The sequence below is a fragment of the Toxotes jaculatrix genome, chromosome 19 (genome assembly GCF_017976425.1).
Source record: "Toxotes jaculatrix isolate fToxJac2 chromosome 19, fToxJac2.pri, whole genome shotgun sequence".
In the NCBI taxonomy this organism is placed as follows: Eukaryota; Metazoa; Chordata; class Actinopteri; family Toxotidae; genus Toxotes; species Toxotes jaculatrix.
This window is the reverse complement of record NC_054412.1, coordinates 3,719,334-3,739,780: the sequence shown is the minus strand read 5'-3', so window position 1 is coordinate 3,739,780 and position 20,447 is coordinate 3,719,334. Positions and strand designations below refer to the sequence as shown.

General features: G+C 39.6%; 1 protein-coding gene across 2 annotated transcripts in view; it reads left to right on the top strand.

The window, feature by feature from the left end:
• The window catches only part of LOC121199721 (exostosin-1), a 152,229-nt gene that overhangs the window by 58,090 nt on the left and 73,692 nt on the right, over positions 1-20,447 (top strand). The gene's annotated exons all lie outside the window — the stretch shown is intronic.

Genomic DNA, 20,447 nt, shown 5'->3' with positions numbered 1-20,447 from the left:
TTAAAATGAGTGATTAATGAAGGAGTAGAGATGATAAAGTATTCTTCCTGAACTCTTTAAAATGTAAAAAAAAAAACAAAACAAAACAGAAGCAAAAATGCTTACCGAAATCTTTAAACAACTGAAATCTCTTTACAAACATAATAGGTTGGCAAAGGAACCAGTTGTAGTGTTAGAAAACTTCACATTGTGTCTATGCTGGTAGGGAGCCTGCAGATTTCCAGCTCTTGGCAGCGCCATTTTCACAATCACTGTCGCATAAATACATTTCTGGTTTTTTTTAAGGCCCACAACCTCAAAGACAGCGGGATCACTTTCAGAATGACTGCTATCACTGCACATTCAGAGCTGCCAACCTCACACGCAAATATGAGACAGGACACTCTGCCAGGAATACATCTCCTCCAATTTTCAGAAACTTAAATCATTTGGAGGCATTGCCTGAAAAGGTATTTGATTATTGTTTAATGACAAAGTCAGCTTTCATTAGATTAGACTTGAGCTCTGTGCGCCTGGATCTGGCGGTGGAGGGAGGTGATTTGGGTACACTGTTCTCTTTTGGGACGTAGTTTGCGTTTATTGATGTGTACAAACACACTCTGGAGTAGTGGAGTTTGAGTGTCTGCTGTCTGACTTTTCTTTTTCTCCCCCCCAGTGGTTTTTAAAGCAGCATATAGCAGAGAAAAACTTAGAGAAATGGAAGATGTTTAATCCATGCCTGTTATACAGTAGGCTGAAACCAAAGTTAAATCAAGTAATTACAAATTTTACATTTGACCTGCATCTTAATTTATGCTCTTTCACTAAGAGAGCGTTCGGCCACTTCCTCCTCTGGATGTGGACCTTAAAGATAACTGCCCTCTGGAAATCATTACTTTCTTTATACTCATTCCACGCTTCAGTACATCTGAAAGTCAACATCCACTCTTGCCAGCACAGTTTGAGAGGAAGAGGAAGAAAATGCTGCATAGTGGGAAGGTTCAGACCACCACCATCTTTATCCATCTGCTCTACTGAATCCAGTCTGTTTCAGACACCTGTTTGAGAGGATCGATTGCAGATTGATAATGAGGAGCACAGATCTGAAGTCAAGACGTGATTTTAAGACTATAAAGTCACTGGTTCAGATTCTTTCCAGCTGGGAAGAGCTGAGTGGGGAAATGGGTCACAGTTTTAGGAAAACGAGTGTGCATTCATGCAAGACATTTAATCCGCACCTCAGCAGAGCTGCTCAGCTGCCAACAATTTGAAGCTGGCTGTACTGGGCAGTGTCCAGATTTGAGAACCTTTGTGTATAAATCTCTTGCTCCCTAGCTGCTTTAAATATGAAGATAAGACAAATTCACTCAGGTATTTTTAATTTATTTTTTTGCTCATTTCTGTGTTAAGGGTTCAGCATTGGCACACAAACACATCCTACTCACAGAAGTTTTGGAATTAAGTAGAAGTGCCAACTTAATCTTACTTGCCAGTTAAGTTGTCAACTCATGCAAAGAGGTTTTCTTCTGAGAGTGAAGTTTTCATTTTCTCAAGAAGTTTGTCTTATTTTACTGTGACCAAAATTTTACCCTTAACTTAAATTCCTTTGCGTTTCTAACAACCAGTCGTAGAAACTTAAACCGAGTCAGAACTTTAACACTAACTTCGAACAAAGTTTGATTTAATTTTATTTGCCTTGGTTGTGTTTTCTCCCTGTTGACAGTGAACATTTTGCTGATACTGTATATATGATATGAATGTTTTACTGATTAAAATGAGAAATCAGCACATGTATTATATGTACATCCTCATGTAAAGAGCCATCGGTGAATGGCAGGCACATTCTCACTTCCACAGTAATGACTAAGCAGCAGCAGCTGCTGTCTGTCTGTTTTAAATAGAATTGGTGAAGGTTGCATGTCCCCTCAGGTTAGTTTAGCGTCATTTTTCCATTTTCTTTGTCCTTACGACCTCTCTGGCTCTTTATTTCTGTCACTCTCGTGTCTTTTAGGTCACAATTACTTGTTCACAAACTGCCTTCCACACTGACAGCGTCCGCTAATGTTTGATTTGTAGTGTGGCTGCTGGAAAATCAGCTGAACAGATTCATCACACAGTCCTGCTGTTGTTCCAGTTTATTGAAGCATATTTGCTGTATTATCTTGGCTGTCTTGTTTATTTCTCTTTTGTCATTGACAGTGTGCCTTCTCAGATTATGTGCTGATTGATGGCACTGTCCCCTCCAACATGTTCCCCAGACCGCTCAAACCAATGTGTCCCTGCACTGCTGGAGGACAATATAGTTCAGATACATACAATTGGTACCGGGCATGATGGATCAGAACTATTTTCTTTCTGTTCTCAAGGCTATAACACCATCCTAAAATAGCATTTCTGACTCACTGCAGGCAGATTACACAAATATTCTTTTTTTTAATGTCTTCAAATTCACATCACTGCTACCACAATAGATTTTCCAGGATATTAATAGGATATGAAATCTTCAGTAAAAGCAGTTGGTCAGGCATTTGGATGGCTTCTGCCGTGATGAATGTGCGTGCATGGAAGTGTACGAATACCTCGGCTTTGCTTACTGCCTTCATAATGGTGGATTTTTTTGATTCTATGAGAAATAAAGTCGGATTTATTCCTTTTTTGTTTCAGTATTTGTCATTTGCATTTACAGATGTATAGTTTATCTCAAATCTGTTCTTCATAACTGTACCATAAGCTTTTAGCCATTTTTTTTTTTTTTAGCAGATTCACCTTGTCCTTGGCTGAATATGGAAACAAAAACAGTACTTTAGATCCACATCTGAGAAATTTGGAAAAAGAATAATGAGCTCACACAAATCCTCACTGCTTTACATAATAAACTCAGATGTGAGAAATAGTTAAACAAGTTCAGACAGTGAGAGTTAAACAAGTAAATGTGCAGAAGTACTACCAGTAAAACAAGAATAAAATAAATAATACAGTAAATTTATGCCAAAAAATTTTTGGTAATGTTTGGTTTGTTTTTAAAGACCATGTGCTCTAAGAATACAAGATTATCACTTTCAGTAAAACCTAGACAGACACGCACATACACACACACCTTCCCATACACACAAACACTGTCTTTAGTGTCAAGTAATTTAAGAGAAAGTGTGAGGGGTGAGAGGGAAGTATCAGAGAAGTTCGGTGGTAAACTTTTGTAATTAATACATCATTTTGTTGGGGCTGCAGACCTGATCTGGACAGCTCTGTTATGAAAGAGCTCTGATGATTGATGGTGCTACCAAACAGATTAATAGAGCTGCTATTTCCAAACTATAGCCAGAGAATTAGGCCACTCATTTGCATGTTGTACAAAAGGGTAGCAGCTAACACCAGCTAATGCACCCAGGTCCCTTGTGGATTTATAAAAAAAAAAAAAAAAAAAGATATTGGTTTGGCTTTGAGTTAATTGGACTTCCCCTCTGGGAATCGGTCAGCTTTAGATTCCATATTTAAGAATTTAGCACCTGATGAGGACATTGTTGATTTTTCAGCTAAATCAGATTATACGTTGTTTCTGCTAGAGTTGATCTCTCTATATTACAGCCAGCTTCGTTCCTTTTGCCCCAGCATGATCAAGACTCTGTGTCTGTGTTTGAAAGGACTTTGACGAGACAAAAGACGACTTGTTGATTTCTTAGTTAGAACATAAGGTCATATGTTCCATCTTCTGTAAAATGTGGAAACACATGCCATGTTCGAACAGGTGTAGCACTGATTACAAGGTGTTCATTATACCACAACAGACACACCAGATGTTCCGTTTGTTAATGAGGAGTGATTATTTTGGACATGTTGTCTACTTTTCACTTTAGTTCTGGAAGCACGGTATTTGATGTTTGAATCAACACTGAACAAAAATGCATAATAGAGTTGAAATGATTATTCATTTGATCAATTAGTTGACCTTTAGAAAATGTATCAGCAGTTATTTTGACCATTGTTGAGTTATGTAAATAATTTCTCATTGGAACACACTGAAGATCTAGTTTGCAGCCTTTCAATGTCTAATGTGATAATTAATAGAAATTGATCTTTGGGTTTTAGAGCGTTGGTCAGACAACGCAAGCGACCATGCAAGGTGCTGGTCTGACCATTGGGAGCAATTTGGGTTTGGTTTCTTGCTCAATGACACTTTGACATGTGGACAGGAGGACCTGGGGATTCAACTGCCAGCCTTGTGATTATTTGGACGAACTGCTTTACCTCTTTGGGTTGAGTCTGTCTGAGTGTCTTCTGTCTCTTCATGTAATCCCAGACTGACACTGTGATGTTGAGATCAGGGCTCTGTGGGGGGCCTGACGCAGGACGCCTTGTTCTTCTTGTCTCTGAAGATAGTTCTTTATGACTCTGGCTGTGTATTTGGGATTGTTGTCATGCTGCAGATTGAGTCTGGGACCGGTCAGACGACACCCTGATGGTACTGTGTGATGGATGGAGGGATAAAAAAAAAGAATAAGTGCCTAAAACTTTTGCACAGTACTGTACACTTGCATAAAACTTCCTTACAGAAAGAACATTAATGCTGGCAAAGAAATATGTCTGGAATACAAAGTTGTTCCTGAAAAGTATGGTGTTACTCCAGAACATCTTAAAAATAGATTTTGTTTTTTATGGAGTGTGTTTTATATTTAGAGCCATTAGTTTTAGTGGCTGACCATTACTGACCTCCCCTAAAGACATGTGTGCCAAAGAAATGTAAATGTTCCGGTAAAGATGAAGTGTTTGAAGAAAACACTGGAGAAATGCTCCTTAATCAAGAACGCATGAAACACCTTCTACTACATGATAACACAGAAAAAACTGAATCAAAAATCTTAATCTTTCAGGAACAAAACAATGCCTCTTGTTGCTGTTTTATGTTGGGGAATAAAAAAAACATCTGGTGTTCACAAAAGGGAGTGTTTTTTTCTTTCCAAGTTTTATTTTTTAGAACATAAACAAAAGAAGAAGTAGGTATTTTGTGTGAGCAGTCATCAATCAATAATCAGCAGTAAGAGATGTACTAATAAAAAGTAACTTGTGAGCTTACCTCTGCTGATGATTGTAGAAAAGTGATTTGAATATGATGTTGAAAAGATGGACAGGAGACGTGTTCCTGTGTGTTGTCTCCCCCATATGTTACAGAGGAGTCTCCATTGTTCTCGCTTGTGTTGTGACAGATTTTAGCATATTAAGATCAGCTTGTAGCAAGGTGTTCAGCCTCGTATGAGGTAGTTTCCATTTCTTTGATTTTTTTTTTTTCTTTTACTCAGCCTGTGCAGACTGTCTGTTTGATGAATTGTCTCTATTCTCTCCTTTAGTTCCTCTGTCTACTCCAGACTGCATACTTCAGAAAATAATTGAAAATGCCTATTCCAGCGTGTGCACACATGCTGCTTTTACTACTTTCTTTTAGGGAGTTCTTTTTTGCTTCCACTCACCTGCATTTTCCACAACATATCTTAGTCTTCCAGATCACTTTTCTATACCATCCTTTTTTTCTTGATGTACTTGCTGCGCTCACTCGACTCATTTCAGCAATAGCATGACTTTATGTTGAAAAGGAGCAGCGGGAAAATATTAACATTTGACCTCAGCATTGTGTTGTTCTCTAACAATGCTGTAGAAAAATCTCCACTGCCAGATACTGTAACTGTCATCGCCCGAGGGTCACATAAGCATCCTGACTTTGACCCAGTGCCACCAGATATGAAGTGAGATCCTTTCACTGGTGGAGTCTGTGCTTGTCCGCTTTGCTTCAAATGGGGCCCATTATTCCTGAGTGTATGTAGATGGAAATCTGATGAAAACCAGTTCAATATGTACAATAACACAAAATTATAGAGGCTGAATTCCCTCGATTCAGTTGTGTAGAATCAGATTAGGTGAAAATCCAATGTTAAAAGAACAGAAATAGCCAGGCTGTTTCTCTCTGTGTGCTGTCTATGTGCTGACCTAAACTAAGCAGCTGACTTCACTCCACTGTGCTCCATGTGTCGTACAGACATAAGGCATAATTATGTAAATTTCATCCTGAAAGCAAATTAGCGTATGTCCCAAAATGTTGTACTTTTGCTTTAAGAAGTCCTCTGACCCTAAATGACCATAGAGCTCCCTTGTCCCGGTAGAAGTGGACCAGTGGCACAAGAACCAGACCGTTGTCATCGTGATAAAAATAATACACGTGGTAAAGTTTGTTTGTACTGTGAGCAAGCCATGTTCAGTTCTGGTCTATGTTCCAACAAAACATACAACTTATTTGGACGTCTTAACAAATGGTTATAAGCTCTAAAATAAATGTGTTTTAAATACATTTTAAAACAAATTGGAGTTATTTAGAGAATCAGTATTTGTAAGTTGCCTTTTTAAGTATTGGCTGGTTGAAAATGAGTGGGGTTTTACTTGTGTATTGCTTCTCCCATAGTTTGTCTTTTTCTTGTCATTCCCCGTTTCCTTTTGCCTGTCGTGTCATGTGCTGCTCATTTATTTTGATTTCTAAAATATTCAATAAAAATTGTGCGTTTAAGTATCCATTTCACCACAAACCTCTCCTGCGAATGCAGTACAGGTGGAACGAGGATTGGAAAAGATTATAGTTTGTCTCCTCTGTCATCTCTTTTTCCTCCTGCCTCATTACTCATTCTTGTCATTTTCCTCAGGAATCCCTTATAGTCTTTTCTTTTCATTCATCATCTATATGTCACCTGCCAGTTTTATCAGTCTTTATCTTTCTGCTACATAGTCGTTTTCTTTTTTTAAAATCTCATTCTCTTTAGCGTTTCTTGCTTCCTTGCTGCCTTCTAAACTGTTGGATCTTGCCGGTTGTCTAACTTGTTTTTCCATTGCTGACTCTTCTGAGCAGCATACACATCTCAGACAGATCATACTTTATACAGACAGAGTAAAGACAACATGTCACATACCGTCTGACAAACTGTCTAGCAGAGGCTATGATGGAAAATGCATTCGGAAAAAGAAAAATGAGAGAGAAGGTTTATGTTAAAGTAATCGTTCTGCAATTTGGGAAATGTGTTTATTCCCTTTATTGCTGAGAGCTCGAGAGGAAGACTGATTGGTACCCTGTTACGCTGCAGTAGCTTTGGTATTTGTACTGATTAAACAAGATGTATTAAGAGAAGCATAAGAAGAGCAGTCACTTATACACTGTCAATTATCAATTACTGTACAAGTTCCTGTAATTCTCGTAGACTCTTGTTGAATCCAAGAACCAGTTTGTTGAACTGGTTGGTACATCGAAACATTCAGCTGTTTAAAAAAAAAAAAAATCACTTTACTTTGACTAACGTGGATGAGAAGATAGATGGATTCTGTACATTTTCCTCTGGTCTTATTAGCTCTAATGTGATCTGTAATTAACTGCAGGAGAGAAGGGAGATGAAGTTGCGTAAACTGGCAGGGAAACACAGGAAGATCGTCACATTAATGCAGTTACCTCTCCAGCAGCGAGAGGTAATTGGAATCTTTGCTGTATTTGGGACATCATTTCAGAGTGGTTATGGAGGCTTGTGTGGAAACATGCTGATTATTTCAATCAGCCCTTTCAAACCTTAAAAGAAGTACCATCTAGTGTAGCGTGATGCTACTGGGCTTGTCCTTGCCTTTGATATGTGAAAAGAAAAACACAGTTTGAACCATGTAATGTCCTGTGTCCTGGCTTTGAACAGACTTCACAGGGAATGTCATCCAGGCCAGGTGAGACATTTTTGTGGACCAGAGTGGAGGTTATGAGGCCCTTTATGCAGAGTGAAATAGTCCTAACATTTGAAACTGAATAATCAATCCCTTTTTCTTTAGTGATTTTGGTTTTAGAATGACTAAGAAATTGACATAACCCTCAAAACGTTTTGCATACCAAGTATTGCTTATTTAAAGTGATTCTTCTATCGTGTTTAGATCTGCTTACAAGTGAAAATGCATTGTTAAAAACTTCTGATAACTGAAAGAAACCCGGCAGAGAGCAAGCACAGGGGGCAATACCCTACTAAACAATAAACAAGCGAAGAGAGGCTTTTTATGTATTTAAGTAGACTAAAGAGACAGCTTCTATTTAGATATTTACTGTTGGTACTTAAATCAGTGAAGTGAAAACCCAACGGCATCTCACTCATCGTATTGTTGAGTTTGAGCAAAGACTTCATTCATCTCACTCCGGCTTGTGTTAGTGTTCAATTATCTCTCCACAGTTTGTCTTCATTCTACTCGAGGAGATTTAAAGGATGGAAAGAGAGTGACTGAGAGGGAGAGACGATGATGTTGACTGAGTGATGATAAATAGGAAGCAGGAGTGGAAAGAAGCGGTTACAGATGCAATGAGGGAGTAAAGTGAGGTGGACAGAGTGTGGGCAGAGAAAACACACGGCTGCACAGAAAACACCAAACCTGTAGTTTCATTGCACTGTTTCAAAGTAAAAGTACAGAGGGCTATAGGCTATAAATGAATGTTGTGTTGGTTCAAATTTGTTTGAAGTTGACTTTTTTTTTGAAAACGTGACAGTCGCAGCAGCGGTGCACTGCGAAATACCGTTCGCATCATCAGATCCATTCGATTTACAGTTAAGTGGTTTGTACACCACATCAGCTTTTTACTGTCTGTAATGGAGGGTTCAGGTACAGCAGCATACTAGAGTTACTGTCTACAGCGTATAACAGGAGGAACATGGAGATGACATTTCCCTGCGGCCTGTCTGCCCTCGACGGACACTGTTTCGCTCTGATCAGCAGATCAAGACCTGATCACTTTACATAGGGCTGTATTGTAACTACTGGAACTACACACACACACACACACCTATAGCAGGGTTCAGGTCAGAAGCAGATATGCTGGAGTCTGCTGCCCATCATAGCTGCATTGATTTCCTTTCTCCCGCGTCAGGCTGTCTTGTCAACAGACTCCTTCGAGCATGGAAGATGAATTATTCACAGGACAGCTCTGCCAGGATCTGTAAATAAATACTTAACTAATATTGGCCTCCACAACCCACAGGTCTCCACTTACTGTGGTGCGGGGGAGTGGGGGGTTGAAGGAAAAAGAAAAGAGCAAAACAAAATCTTCCCTGAATATAAGTTTGTCTTCATCCATAATGGAGTGTGTGAAGTGTTTAATAGCTGACTTATTTGTGGTGATCTCAGACCACAGCAGTATTCCCTCACCTCACGCTGCCTGGATAGGATTTTATCAGGCAAAGACTGTGATTTTATTCATTTAAGCCGACCCTTTGGTTAACTTATTACCTTTGTAGGATTTTACATTAAGTAAAATTGCATTAAAAAAATACAATTATTATTGTATTGACTGAATTTCTGGTGTTAAACGTGATTAATGAATGCTCTGTAGCTTCTTTTAGCTTTTTTTTAAAAAACAAGAAAACAAAAAACAATAGCATAAAACAGGCTGAATGTCTTGGCTCTGGTTGCAGGAGCTTTAAAAATTGGACAGCTCTTGTCAGCCCATTATCGCCTTGAATCTTTGAATGTGGACTTTGAGTGAAGCATCCCGTGCATTATTACGCATCCCATGCATTTCAATTAATTTTTCATCATTTTAAAGAAGTCTTAAGATGACACGTTTTCTCACAGCTGAGGCACAAATGAGTGTTCAGTGTTTTCTACCAAATCTTCTGAGTAAAAGCAAAACAAAAGCAGAAATCACACTGCGCACGTGTTCCACAGGTTTTTATCTGGAAAAACAGTTAGACATCACTTCCACGGTTATGTATATCGAATAAAAGGAGGCATTTTGTGATGCCAAAGCAAAAACAATAAACAGCAAGACAATAACCTCATTTGACTGTCAGTGGAGTGGCTCTAATTACACTAATGGACACTGTCTGAAATTTATCTCTCCCTGTTTTTAGATGGGCGTACAGTAAAATCCTCTCAGAGGTCCATCATACCTGTGAATACTACACCACCAGTTTCTTGCAGTTTAATCTTTGCTCTTCATGGTAATTAATAATAATGGATTAATAAAATCCGCAAGGTGAAATGTGGACCGTCTCAGACATGGCGAGTGTGACTGGGGTCTGATTTTAAAACAGCATAGAGTGTAACTTTAGTTTGAAAAGATCATTCTGTCCTCCACTTGAAGCCTTCACACATACAGATATTGTTAAATAAAGCATATTGCCTGGATTCATCAAAGCAAGCAGCCCCCCCTGTTCGCACCAGTAGCTGTGTTACCAGTTCAAAGCACAGCCACTTCCCCATTTAGAGACAGCACTCTGAAAAGGTCAGGGATGGTGTCAGTGCCCACGATGTCTTTTTTTGGTCTTTTTCAGGCGTCTGACGTCTTCACCCAGAGCCATTTTCTCCATTCTTTCTACCCATCATCATATTTTGTCTGCAATCACTCAACGTTTTGCAGCCAAAGGATGGTTCCAGTTCATTGTAACGTGCCATCCAAATCCTCCACAACACTGAACAAGGTTTTTAGACTCTTGGACCAGTATGACCTGTTTAGACTGCTACATTAAGTTTTAAATACTTTAGTTTTGTTTTTGTTTGTTTCAAGTTTTGAAATCAACAAAGAATTTGTGAGTCACTGGGGATCCCACAGTTCATGATCACCCCCGTGGCAGACTCTGCTCTGAGTAGCTTTTAATCGAGTGGGCTGAATGAACAAGTGAGATTGTTTTAATTTAACAAGGGGGCGGTCACGTTATGACTGCCACGCTTCATAGGTTTAATCCTGTGGTGTGAAGCAGCGGGTCTTAACCCCGATTTGTGACTGTCTCTCATTTTTATGAGCTTTTGATTAAAACATCTGCCATGTGGCGTTTGCCGCACGTAATGAGGTTTGTAATAAGATCAGGCTGCGTGACACTGGAATCCGAGCTTTTTCTCTGTTACCAAGCTTCTTTCCTCTGTTCGTCTTTGATCTGAGCAGACACCTCTTTCTGTCTCTGTGTGGATTTGGTGGCTTGACGGAAGAAAAGGACATGGTCTTGTTGTCTCGGTCTGCTCAGTGTGTCTCTCTTAATGTTGCACTTGTGCACTTTATAATTTAACAGGAGTCATTTTAGAGAAGCTGAACAGAAACTCTCTCTAATACTGTTTTTTAATCGCCACTGACTGTTACTATTCAGTCTGAACCATTGTAGCGTCTGTATGTGTGTATATGCTGTGTCACTGTTTTGGGGTTAACAGATTTATCTTTTTGTCTACACACGAGGTCAGGAAGCAGTGAAAAAATGTCCATCACCGTGTCCCTAAATCCAGAATGATGTGCTTTCTTTGTCCAAATGGCAATTTAAAATTATATAAAAGCGACAGTGGTCTCAAGTATTGATATCCGTCTGTGCTCCATGTCCATGTGTACATCATTTGGAGACCACACAGCTCACTGCCCCCGTGTCCACACAAGTCACGTTTCAGTGTTTGTGGTTGTTTGTCTAAAAGACCAAATATGCTTTTATTTGATCCAGTGCAGCTGCATAATGGCTCACTTTTTACCTGCACACCTGCTTAGCCAAAGGTGTCATTTTCAGATTTCAAGTCATTTTTCCTCCACTGCATCCAGAGTAAACACTGGAGCACTGCAGCTTCTGCTGTTGTGCTGCTGACGTGTTGCTTTCACTACACAGCTGGTGTAGACAGAGTGACAGGCCCTCTGCTTTTTTTTTTTTATTTTTATTTTTTTTTTTTTTAAGGTGTTCCACATGTCAGCACAGGAGTACGCATAAAAAACCCCACATACACATGACATACACATCCGTCTGATGGCTCCTCACTGGGTCATGTATGGAGCTGACAGCTGAGAATGGCATGGTTGTACTCTGCCTCCTGCAGAGATTTTATGAAGCTCAGTCAAACCAGAAAGCGGAATCAAAGCCTCCTTTCAACTTGTAATGGATTTACTCAGTGGGGGGAGGCTGTATATGTGTCTATATCTCGATGTCTGTTGTAACTTGAGGCTTTTGCTAGAACTCAGCTGAAGCTGAAGAGTGCACATAACAGAGCAGAGCAAGAATGACTCATATTTTTCAGTGCACTGAATACTGCCACCACGTCCACCGCTGCCACGGTGCACCAGCGTGCCTTTTTTACGCCAAAGCACCAAAAGCCAGTCACTAAAAGTTGTCTGTACATGAATTTTAACCCAGGAAAATGCAACATGATGTTGTATCCTGTAGGTATTCCCTTGCTTTGTTTGTTTATAGTACATGTTATTTTCAGAGAGTACTACCTTTCCCATGTGATACGAAAACAGCATGAAGTCCTGTTGTGAACATAACAAAAGTTAAGGAAAGTTGTTCTTAAGCAGAGTGATGTTTTTTTTCTGAGCTCACTACCTTTGAAACTGAGTTCTTGGCCTTGCAGTTCTTAACCTTGCAATTTTACTTTCGCTAACAGGAAGAACCAGTCAGAGGATGTTTTTGCTTAATAAGTTTTCCTTATTTCCAATTCATAAAAAGAAACAAGAGCACGAATCCATCAGTGCTGAGGCAAACCTGCATCCAATTTCAGTTATAAACACAACTCACAAAATAAAATTGCTCATAAAGAAAGACGTCAGTATGCCTAAAAGAAAATGGTAAAGTGTTTTTTTTTTTTTTTATTCCAGTCCTCAAGGCTGCAAAACAACAGAAAGTTTGTGAAGGGCCGCGAAGATATTTTTGAAATGTTTATTGATATCCACAGTGTGTCTCTGCCTGTTTTCCTGCCTCTTTGCCTGTCTGTGTTTAATGTGTAAAGCTCTCAGTCAGTCTGTCAGCTGTCGAGCTGTCTAACCTTCTATTTCTCTGCTGCTGGGCGTTGAGGAGAATGAGGAGCTGAAAAATAAGAGCGAGCAAGTGAGGTGGCGAGAAACAATGACGGAGAAAGACACGGGGGGAGAGGAGGGAGGTGGGGGAGGTGGGGGGGGGGGGGTGGGGGGGTGAGAGAGAGCAGTAATAGCTCCTGGGGATTGTATCCACATTCGACCACTACTGGGGAGATTGGTGACATCCACCATATTGATCAATGCATTTAACACCGACACACACACTCACACACACTCACACAAACACATCCATGCTGGTAGAGTACAATGTGATCCCTTAGCCCCATTTCAAATCTGGTATGCTTCTGTTGTTGCCCCCCCATCTTCACTTTCCACATTCACTGTTTGTGTAATGTACTTCCTTTTGTCAAAAGCTGTGCTTACATGTAAACCAGCTTAGTTAGCAGGTGCTAACAAACCAACACGGCCATTATGAGTCATTGATAGTGTGTAGGACTGTAGTGATCCTGCACCCTTTTCAGTAATTTAATATCTAATACTATGTGTAATACTGTGAAACACAAATAAAGTCAGGCCATACAAAAACTTACAAATTATAAACATAAGAAAAATCAGTGATCTCAGTGTCTCTCTCTGGGACATACAGTGCTTATGGAAAATAAGGTTTTTGCTTTGACATGTAAAATCTTGATCTTATTTCGGGTTTTGACGGGTTACTTACTTTTTTTTGGAGCGAGTTAGAGAAGAGGCGGAGAAGACAGAATGAAAAAGGGAGAGATAACTGGACTGATTGTGCTCTTGTGTGTCTGTCCTAAAGCTTTTATGATTGATGACATATTTGTCCCCTTCTTTTCTTGTTTGCCCTGTCTGACTTCTCACAGCAGGCTTGTATTAAGAGGCCACTCCAGGACAGAGGAAAAGAAAAATCTTTTTTTTTTAATGCCTTCCCTACCATTACACTTTCAGTGTGACTGACAGAATTTGCATTCTCCATCAAAAATAAAATTATTTTAATTTAGAATTTGTCTTGTTTATATCCACGGTTTTGAAAAAGTAATTTAAAAGCAGCTGAAGATTATTTTCAGTTGATTAATCTGACAGTTATTTTCTCAATAAACAGACTAATTGCTTTGTCTTTAAAATGTCAGAAAATAGTGAAAACTCACCATTTCAGAGGTGTTTTCAGATTAGTTTTGTTAAGGAGCAGCACTCCAGATCCTGAAGATATTAGATTTTAATTTAATTTTCTTTCAGTAAACCAGAATAATTTTGAGCCCTTGTAGAATTTTGGAACAGAGAGTTCAGTCTTTTATCATGATTAGAATTTGCTTTTTTCTCTTTGTTGGTTTCTTCATTTTTACTGTTAGGTTTCTCAGAAGTATTAATTTGTAATTCAACATGTGTTGTATTTTATTTTATTTTATTTGACTTTGTGAACCTAGCTACTTCAAGGAGATGACTTTTGCTAGTGCTTAATGATTTAATTGCTTGTTATACCGAGCAGGATTGTGTTTTGTCCTCCTTTGGAAAACAAAAATGATAAAAGGTGGACGCCTCCTTTAAATGATGCAGTGAGACGTGTTTGTGGAGGGTTTTTTGAAAACCACATGATCATGATTATTATTATTACACCTGATCTTCAACCACTGCATCAACAGCTTATGAATGGTTAGAGTCTGTAATGTGAGTAAGTGAGGTGGGAGTCACCTGACTCACCAGTGTGGCTGAATTCATATTGACTGAACTGTCATTGAGACATAGAGACCTCTCATGCATTTGATATGCAGATGTCAGGATCCACACTGGCTACACGGCTGCCCCCTCCCTGGCTTGGCGAACCCTCCTCATGTATTAATGACGTGTCGATAAAGAGCTCTCCCATTACACCTGCACCCATCTGTAACCTTGCAGCTGATGTGTGTTTGTGTGTGTCTGCCCTCTGTCATAGCTCTTCTATTATTTACCGCGCGTCTCTGTCTGGGAAGGGCTTGTGTGTGAGGCCAGCAATCGCCTTTAGGTAAACAACCACTGCCAATGACACGGGTGACCCTCAGACACACACAAACACGCACACATTCCTTTCCAACCTCATCCCTCCTCTGACCACATCTCATTTCCGATCAATATGTTTTAAGCGAAGCCACAAAACAAACTTTGCTTGCTGTGCTGGTGTGTGTTTGTCTTATTTTATGGGGAAGATGCAGGTGTCATTTTCAGCCTTCGTCCATGATGCCCTTTAGGTTGTCTTCAGGCAACAGTGAAAGAGATCCATCATCCCTCTCTTTGACACCTCAGCCTGCATGAACTCCTCTCTCTGAGGCCACATTAGCTGGTCTGGGATTGGATAGAAGCAGGGGGCTTTACACACATGTGAAGGCTTAACTGTCATTTACATCACATGGGAAAGTTACTTAAAGCCACTTATTGGATCAAACAAATCTTAGAGCCTAAGTAATGGAATAGATCTTGTGGCAGTGCCGAAAATGCACCCCTGCTGGTGGGACAAAGAAATATGAGCTGAACTCTGCAAAGCATTTTAGCATCTTTCAGCTCACTGTTTTGGTTTTATGGCCTCCAACCTCACTGTCTCAGCCTGCAACTGGGAGCAAGGCAAGATTGTCTGGGCTACCATAAGCTGCACTTTTTACATTTTGGCAAACTGACAACATTAAAAATATGCTGAATTAGCCTTTATATCATGAATCCTTTTGTTTCATCCAGTGTTAATGCTCTGTAATGCATACTTTTTATTCAGTCCCATTGACACATCATAAGGCGCACAGCTGTTCTGTTGTAGCATTGTATTGATAACAGTAGGAAAAACAAAAAAATATTCTGGTGTTCTGAGAAAGGTCGAACACGCACAGCCTTAAAAAGACATCAGCGATCTACACACAGCCGGCTCATGTTTACCAATTTGCTTTTTGATGCTGTATATCAAAGAATATGAGATGCAAATAAACTGACGGTTTGTTAAGTTGTTATCACACACTGATGTTTCAATTTGTCCTGCTACAAGAGAGGAGACCAAACAAGGAAGCAGAGTTTAGGGGACAAATAGGGTGAAACTAAAGCGCATCACTTAGTGGGAATGCAATGCTATTTTACCTTTTACAGCTGAAAATATAAGCGGGTCTATTGTTTTACATTAAAATCTTACCCTTTATAGCTTAAAGAATAGCAGATGGAGGGAATTTTCCAAAGCAGTTTATGCACCGTTTCTGTGAAATTACTCCCGTCCCCCTGATTTCTTGCCTTTTAGATCAGCAAATCTTAAAATGCTCCCCAGTATCACTGAGAGTCACAATCATGCCAGATGATACCAAGTGTTTTAATTACACAACATTACGTTATCCGTCTTTTAGTTTACTGTCAGTTATTTCATTGAACTGACAGTAAACACATCAGATGTGCAGTATAGGGGAAAGTATCTAAAAACTGACTGACTATGACACACTCCAGTTATAATATAGAATCCTGTATTTTCCCACCAACAATGCTTATCATCCTTCAGAGCCTGAGCAAAAGTTTGGTTGCTTCTTGTTTTAAAGCTTTATTCAGTAATTTGATATAGAATCATCTCAATGTCTAATACCCTCAAATATAAGAAGTGATTATTCCTGTACAACATGGAAGCTCAGACATGCTCCTGAGCTGTCTTTATAAATGATAGCGACGTTGGCAATAAATATTAATATGATGAAAAATATGTTAAAAAGGATGAGATTACCTCCCGATCTTAGTTTTATGCTTAGAGACAGTGACAGTTGTCTCGGTGTTGTGGTGATACTGTGTGCTGTGATAATATTGTTGACAGATAGATGATGCTCTTACACATCTTGCCAACAGTGACAAAACACAGAGACACAAGAGGATGACATGCTTTAGGTTCTATATGATCTGTCTCGAGTCTCGAATGTTTGGAAATACAATTTTCTGCCTTAAATGGAAAATATCCTTAATCACATGATAAATGGCTTCACCAAATGTCACCAATTGCATTTTTTGTTTGTGACGTTTCCAGAGAGGGAGAACGTGAACTGTTTTATCTGCAAATCGTTGTGTAACCAGTGTGAATTGAGAACTTACGTGTGTACTGTCTTTGAAAGTAATATCATAATACAGGGAGGAAGCCCGATGCTAAGGAGCATGTTCTGTTTCACCCAGATTCTGCTGAGTGAAACTAAACTGTCAGTGCTGAAATAACAAGCTTGTTGGTTTTGTTTCTGGATGAGATTTGTCGGTAGTAATAAAATGATAAAATAATGCCAACCTTCAACTCTGCTAAAATCCCTCTCTCCCAGCATTTAAAGAAAATGCAACGGCTGTAGAAGGTTACACCTACTAGTCATTGAGGGTCAGGGGACACGGAGGCTAACTGACCACTGCTCAGTGTAGCATGGACAGAGTCAGAGCTAACTAGCCATGAGAAGCCACTCTCAGACTTTCCTTTTTTCTGATGGGAATACAGGGAGTGTGGTGGGGCTATGAGCGATACTTACAGCCCTTTGAGAGAGTGGCTGTGTGGGTACCTGTGCTGTGGCTCGGCTAGCAACTCTGCTTTGAGCAGCTCTCTGGTGTGTGTGTGTCTGTGGGGGGGAGTGTCAGTGTCACTACATCGTGGTTAGGGTGGGGCCAAAGGGCTAGGTTGAACTGCACGATGGATAGAAACTAGCTACAAAAAAAAAACAGGCTTTACACAGTTTTTTTTTAGGGTTGTGTTACTCTTTAAATAAGTAGGAATAAATGTGATGTTCTGTGCAAAGGATATAAAGTTATACACACTAAAAATTACCAGGGATTTTTCTAATTTCTTTTGAGGATGTCCAGACGGCAGGATGTCTCAGACGTTTCAATTAGATACAAACAAGACCAGTGACGACCACGGAAACAACAAAGCCTTGTGCTGAGGGTTGCTGTGGCAACACACTAACATGGCACACAGTGGGAAAAAATAACCGAGGGATCTCTTAGGCTGGAATGAGCTCTCACCAGCTAGAAGTGAAAACACTTCAGACCAGCTTCACAAAGTTCAGCCCAATAAGAAGTGAAAAGTTTGTTTGTGCTCAACACTGAAGGAGTATCAGTAAGCTGAACATGAATACACAGCACTCAGCAACCGCAAAGCAACTAGCTGCTAAACATTACGTGTTCAGCTGCCGTAACAGTAAAAAACATACATAACAAATAAACAGACGGGTGACAAACAAAAACATCGCTGAATAAATGAGTGGAGAAACATAACGAATGCAGATGCTTCCACACAGGTGCACAGCATGGTACAATTAAGCAATTAACATGCAGTCATGCTCTGTGTGTCACAGCTAATGCAAGCAGGTTTAGAAAAACGCAGGGGAAAGGATCCAAATGCGGGACAAAGCAGTTCAGTACTTTATTTAAAAGCTGAAGAAGAGTTAAATCTCCTTAAAACCTTTTTTTCCCCTTTTTTCAATCTTTTTTTTTCTTTTAAGATCTACCAAAGTTAACACCAACATTGTCCTACAGCTAAATGAGAACTCACCTCCAGTGTTTAAAATTTTTTTTGAATAATTTTCATGTGCGATATTATGATGCTGGGGACTTTTTTTTTTTTTTTTTTTTTTTGGATGACAAAAAAACTTGATACCTGATCCACTTAATACAGAATTAATACAGTGTGGATATCAAACCTGTGTATTGGACCTGTGCATCTCTTATATTTATTTAAGTTAAAATACCAAGAAGAGAAGAGTTTGACTTTTGATATTGCATGTTTATTCATTTGGCAGTTTGCAATAGGAAGCCTTTTCAAAACCAGTTGGAGCTGTTACAACAGTTCCTATATGATCTTTACACGATTCCTTCAAACCTCACACTACTTTAACCAGTTTTTCACTGACCCCTTTGCCTTTTTGTTCTCTTTCTACATTGCAAATCAATAAGCATAGTATTTAAGGGACTCTGCATCCTGCACCAAGCCACAGCTTAAAAATCACACGTCTCCATGAACTTTCAGCCCTAAAAATCTTCAGGACCTTGACCTTGGTCTGCAGGTTGTGAGTTGTCCCCTGCAGGTTGTGAGTTGTCCCCTGCAGGTTGTGAGTTGTCCCCTTCAGGTTGTGAGTTGTCCCCTGCAGGTTGTGAGTTGTCCCCTGCAGGTTGTGAGTTGCCCCCTGCACGTTGCTGCCAGTCTGGTCCATACCTAGTTGAAGGAAGGAATTAAACAGTTGTGAAAATGAGATTCACCAGATCCTCTAAATGTACACTTCATATATTTTCTTTAAATCTTGAATTTGTCTTGTTGTTTGTTGTGCTGTATAACTGATAAGAATAATAAGTAGTCAAGAGTTCTTACCTTTGAGCCATCTTCTTCATGTCCTTGGTAAATTTGTAGTCTAAACAGACAAGGAGATGAGAATGAAATAACTCAGTAAACTAAGAGGCAAGACCTGTGTTCATGTGTGTAAGTTAGATAAGTAGTGTGGCTGTTGTGTTGTGTAGCAGGCTGCCGAATTAATGCAAATCTTGGGGCTGCCATCAGTGAAATCTAAAATATAAATTTCTCCCGTTTGGTTTCTTTTTTTTTTTTTTTTTCATAAAGACAAAGCGCAGGGGTCCCTGACTCCCAGCCAAACTCTCAGACCCAAATCATTAGTGACACGTTTTGCAAAAACGTATTTCAAGGCAGTCACACAGTGCTTTGTTCACAACTGACTGTGTGAAGTAACCTGTTTACATCAAGGGGATTTCAACTTATTCAAGCCAACACTAAATATATGTACAGTTGTGATTTACCTTTCCATGCGGTCTTTACACCTTTCCACATGGCTTTAATATCTGAAAACCAGCTCTCCCCGGGTTCAGCCATGAGGACGACCAGCGTCAACACCAGAAAGATCATAACATACTTCATCTTGAAAAATACAAAACATATCTTAATGATGAGGCAGTTTTTGTCACATATGCCAGAGGCTTTGCATTTATTAGAGAAGATGAAATTTTTACACCTTACCTTTCAGCAGATAGAAGACTATTGTCAAAGACTGGAGAGAGCAGATCTACAGGTGAAGTGAAACTCTGGACCCATGGTTGTGAGGGGTCTGTGTTTTTATAGGGATGGGGATGTTCATTTCTTCCGTGTAATTTTGCATTTCTTGTCTTTTTCAAAGTGAAGTTCTGCAGGCAAAAGGCGTTGATCTAATCTCAACATCTAAGGCCACATCAGCAAATTTCAACTCTACTTCTACTTTTAGACTGAAGAGAAGTCCATATGTTTGGTGACATCCCAAAACCTCACAAAATGTTGCATCATTTAATTTTAAATACATCTGAGAAACTGTCTAAACTAAATGGGGCTGGAGAGTCTCCCTCCTTCTCCTCTGTGACAGCTGTATTTCTTGGCTGTTAGCAGATTTTCTCCCTGGTTTCTGCAGCCAAAACGTTAGGAGAGAGCTGTGAACTCATTTTCAGTTGTCATGATTTTTTTTTTCCCTGTGTGGCAACAAAACACACATTACACTGACCTGAGAAACTCCAGCAGGTTAAACTGGGCTAATAAAACACTTTTAGGCCTGAGTGAAAGACTATAGACAGACTTGTAAACACTTGCTAGCCTAGCAACATTAAGGCTACCAATAACCCATAATGCAATACTCCAGTAAAACACCACAACACACAACACACACCACAAAAAATGACTGTGATTAATATGAATCAGTTTTTACAT